This window comes from Eriocheir sinensis, unplaced genomic scaffold (genome assembly GCF_024679095.1).
Source record: "Eriocheir sinensis breed Jianghai 21 unplaced genomic scaffold, ASM2467909v1 Scaffold1050, whole genome shotgun sequence".
NCBI classification, from domain to species: domain Eukaryota; kingdom Metazoa; phylum Arthropoda; class Malacostraca; order Decapoda; family Varunidae; genus Eriocheir; species Eriocheir sinensis.
The window spans coordinates 15,810-20,712 of NW_026110353.1; the positions used below are offsets into that span (position 1 = coordinate 15,810).

Below are 4,903 nucleotides of genomic sequence, written 5' to 3' on the forward strand. Positions count from 1 at the left end.
CCCACTTCCTCCTCTCCCTCCTGCCTTCCATCACCTCTCTCTTCACCCCTTTCCATCCACCTCTCCCCTCATGGCCTTCCACATCACCTCTCCTTCTGCCCTTCCATCACCTCTCCTTTCACCCCCCCTTCCATCAACTCTCCCCTCCTGCCCCCTTCTATCACCTCTTCCTCCTGGCCCCTTCCATCACCTCTCCCTCCCTCCCCCCCTTCCATCCTTCTCCCTCCTACAGTTCCATCACCTCTCCCCTCCTGCCCCTTCCATCACCTCCTCCTCCTGCCCCTTCATCACCTCTCCCTCTTATGCCCCCCTTCCATCACCTCTTCCTCCTTCCATCCCCTGTCCCCTCACCTTTACCCATCACCTCCCTCCCTTTGTCCATCACCCTCCCTCCTGGCCCTTCATCACCTCCTCTGTCCCCATCCTCTCTCCCTCCTGCCCCCTTCATCACCTTTTCCCTCTTGTTGTCTGTCCTTTTCTCCCTCTGGCCCTTCCATCATCTCTCCTTCTGCCTCCTTCCTCTCCTCCTGCCCCTTCCATCACCTCTCCCTCCACCTTGCCTTCCATCCCTCTCCTCCTGGCCCTATTCCATCACCTCTCCCCTCCTGCCTAACCATCCACCTCTCCCTCCTGCCCTTCCCATCTCCTCTCCTCCTGCCCCTTGTCCACCTCTCCCCTCTGGCCCCTTCCATCACCTCTCCCTCCTTTTCCATCCCTCTCTCTGCCCCTTCCTCCTCTCCTCCTGCCCCCCTTCATCCTCTCCCTCTTTCCCCTTCCTCTCCCTCTTTCCCCTTCCTCCCCCTCCTTCCCCTTCATCACCTCTCCTCCTTCCAACCACCTATTCAGCTTCCATGCCATTCATCTCTCTCTTCCTTCCTCTTTTTCTTCTCCTCCACTGTCCTCCTTCCTCTGCCCCTTCCATCCTTTCTCCTTTGTCTTCTCCCTCTGCCCCCTTCATCTACTTCCTCCTTGCCCCTTCCATCACCTCTTCCTCTTTGTTAAAATTACCTCTCCTCCTTTATACATCACTTCTCCCTCCTGCCCCCTTGTCACCTCTCCTCCTTTGTCCATCACCTCTTGCTCCTGCCCCCTTCCATCACTTTCTCCCCTCTTGCTTCCTTCATCCTTCCTCCCTTTTCCCCCTTCATCTGCCTCTCCCTCCTGCCCCTTCATCCCTCCCCTCCTTCCCCTTCCCTCACTTCTCCCTCCTTTTCCCCTTCCATCGCCTCTCCCTCCTGCCCCTTCCATCTCTCTCTCCCTCCCTGCCCCCTTCCATCACCTGTGTGAGCATTATGATAATCCAGACGCACTAACGGTCTCTCTCTCCTCGTTATAGTAATGAAAAGTTGAAACCTTGATGCTGTTCATTTTCATAGGTTTTTATTCGCTTGTACATCATGTGAACTCTTCACATTTACATTTTACAGTTTTATGCCTTGGGGCGGCAAGCACCCAGGCATGCCAGCAGCCCTGGCCCACCTGAGGCTGTAAATATCAGAGGCATAGGCAGCCCTTTGAAGAGCGCATGACTCGCTGAGTCGCGTGCTGAAAAGAGGATGTTGCTGGTGTGTGGCCAAGATCGCACGTGAATTTACCGCATGGAAGACTGTCAGCAAAACAGGTGTACTGGGCAACAGGTGAACCCAAGTCATGATGTTTAGAAGGCTGGTCAGGTCATTCGCAGCGGTCTGCCGCAAGGGTAATGTTCCTCGCCATAGCCCACAGGATGCGGTGTGTCCCCCGTGTTGCCCCTCGTGCGGCAGCTGTTCAGCGTGGCGTCACTACAACGACTGTGCCACCACGATACCACTTGCTTCAAATGATCCAGTCATTCAATGTTCTCATCATTCTGAAGAACTGTTCGTCAGAAAGGTCCTTGCTAGCCTTAAGATCTACCAGTTTATGGAACGGTTTAGCATTCGCAGAGACCTTTTTTCGTTGAAAGGCATTGCAAGATCATGTTTTTGTTGTTGTTGTTGTTAATTTGTCAGATCATTCTAATCTTCTTGGAAAGGATGATTTTATCACAAGTTCCTGTGTACATATGGGAAGATCAGCAATGGGCCTTGGTTTTCAGCCTGTAGTAGCAAAATATTAACGACCTGCTGCAAACTTATGAAGCCAAGCCATGAGCCTTCACCTGGCACAGTTCCTTGTGGTATATCAGCATCTGTGAATTGACGCAGCCAGAACTGCGGCTAAATTCCTTGCGTCACCGCTGTACCTGGAATTCATATATATATATATATATATATATATATATATATATATATATATATATATATATATATATATATATATATATATATATATATATATATATATATATATATATATATATATATATATATATATATATATATATATATAGAAGTTTATTAATGTGTTATTATTGTGTGTGTGTGTGTGTGTGTGTGTGTGTGTGTGTGTGAGAGAGTGTGTGTGTGTGTGTGTGTGTGTGTGTGTGTGTGTGTGTGTGTGTGTGTGTGTGTGTGGGTGTGTGTGTGTGTGTGTGTGTGCGTGTTGTGTGCTGAAGAAGTAGATTTTTGGATGATTTGAATGGCTGGGAGAATGCGCTGCGTGTCTGTGAACTCTGGCTGTTGGCTGGAAGCATTCTGTGGGTTGGCCGACTTAGGACCAGGGTCGGACAAATGTTTAAAAGGACACAAAACATTTTTCACACGAAAAGCAGTGATTTTCGCAAAAAGCAAATGCTGTTTCTGCTGAATATTTACAAAGAAGTGTCCCCGGCACGACACTTTCAGCAGATCCTATTTGAATTTTCTTCATGGCGGCAGTGTTCCAGCAGTCTGCCCACTAATTATTGAGTTGAAGATACCAGGCGAGTGGTGTCGGGGTGATACTACTATTGCTGCTGCCTTTACTACTACTACTGCTACTGCTACACTACTACTACTGCTATACTACTACTACTATGCATCTCACGTGTGGGGGCTCCCACCCACACAACTCTTCTGGACAGAGTGGAAGCTAGGCTCTTCGTCTCCGGCATCTGTCTCCCTACTGATGGTCACCACTGCCTCCCAAGTTCCCGCGCGATGTGCACCCTCTTTCTATCTTCTATCCGACCTTTCCATTTCTCTTTGAACTTGCTAACACATGCCTCCTTCCCTCCCGCTTATTCCGCTGCCTGACTTCCTATGTGCTCGTCTATGTCCAAGCCCTTATGCAGAGGTTAACCAGCATCTACGCTTTTCATCCCTCGCTGGTGAAACTCAGGAACAATCTTCAACCATCTGTATTTCCTCCTGCCTACGACTTGAACTCTTTCAAGAGGTATCAGAGACACCTCTCCAATTTGACCCTTGCTTTGTACTTGTCTTCTGAATATTTTGTAGGAGCAACCGATTGGCAGGCTTTTTTACTGTTTTTTTGTGCTTGCCCAGGCTGCCTCCTTTGTTGTAAAAAACAAAAAATTTCTCACTAGGCCTACACTATACTTCTACTACTACCACTAGTACTACTACTACTGCACTACTACTACTACTACTACTACTACTACTACCACTACTACACCACTACCAATACTACTACTGCTACTACTACCAATACTATACTACACTACTACTACTACTACTACTACTACAACGACTTTGTAAAAGCTCTCCCATAACATCTTGTACCTGTCAACAGTGAGGCGGTGCCCGAATAGCAGAATGACGTAGAAAAGCCGTATTTTGCGTACCATTTTCCGTCGTCCCCAATCCGCCATGTCGTGCGCAGTTCCCTATGAAGGCCGCCGATGTCAGTCCGTACATGGGTCCAGGCCCAGCCAGAACTCTCGCCCTCAGATAGCCGAAACCAAGTCGCATTCATAGGTCAGTTAAAATCTTCCCGGACGGTGGGGTTATTGCGTCTCTGGAACACCGTCCAGCCCCTCATCCGGTAAATTTGGTCGCAGTACTGCTGCCGCGCCTTTCAGGGCTGCCAGGGAAGGGGTACACGTGGCGAATGCCCTTGCCGCTGTCCCCGGCGTCCAGCAGGTCCTTGCAGTGACGCGGTCGGTTGTCGTAGTGACGCACGACTTGACGCACCTCCTGCAGCAGCTCTCTCGCCTCCTGCATGGTCAGGCAAAGGGTTGGTCTATTACTGCGAGTAGGTCACCAGCAGAAATAAAGTAACAGTGCTTCTAATGCCATTGTTTTAAGTGTGATTTGGCTGCGTAGCTTACTGGGGTTTGGGAGTCATATTTGATGGGTCTACTTTACGTTATTTGATTGGATTAAGTTACGTTACTTCGTGGTCAGGTCACATTACTTGGTGGTGTATAGTTACATTACACGAAGGAAGCTGTATTTCTTTGCGGAATAAACCATTACCTGCACCAGCGGGTTCGGCGGCGTTGGGCGCTGCACGGAGGCGGGTGCGCAGCTGTCCAGGGCTTCGGATACACGCCTCGCTGGAGGCCCCGTGCGGCAAGGGAGACTGGACACTACGGACCTGCCGGGAGACGTTGCTCGTGTCGCCTTCACTGCAGCTTAGGGGCGGGAGTTAACTGGCTGGCTCCTGCCGCAGGCCCGACCACGGCCATGGCCGCGACGCTCAGTAACATCAGAAGTGTCATTACTTCTGATCTTCTGGCAAGTGAAGTATTTTCCCAAGACTCGTCTGACAGGCAGCAGGTCAAGATGCCTTGCAGAACTTCACGGGTGAACTGCCCGGTTACTGCCAGTATGCGTCGGCTTATAAAGCCTTGTCCCCCCCCTCCCCTCCCCCCTCTTCTCAGGCCTAACAATGACGCACCCAGCGTGTGGTAGTAGTGACCCAGCCTGTGCAGTGTGTGTGAAATAATGTGTGTGTGTGTGTGTGTGTGTGTGTGTGTGTGTGTGTGTGTGTGTGTGTGTGTGTGTGTTTGTGTGTGTGTCTGTATCTTTGTTTATTA

The 4,903-nt window shown here is 50.1% G+C and overlaps 1 long non-coding RNA gene across 1 annotated transcript; it reads right to left on the minus strand.

The window, feature by feature from the left end:
* Nucleotides 1–3,968: 3,968 nt before the first annotated feature.
* LOC126989100 (uncharacterized) lies at nt 3,969–4,415 on the minus strand. Its single transcript, XR_007742872.1, has 2 exons — nt 4,341–4,415; nt 3,969–4,079 (listed from the first exon to the last, which is right to left on the minus strand). It is a non-coding gene; the product is annotated as an uncharacterized LOC126989100 (long non-coding RNA).
* Between the last annotated feature and the right edge of the window lie 488 nt (nt 4,416–4,903).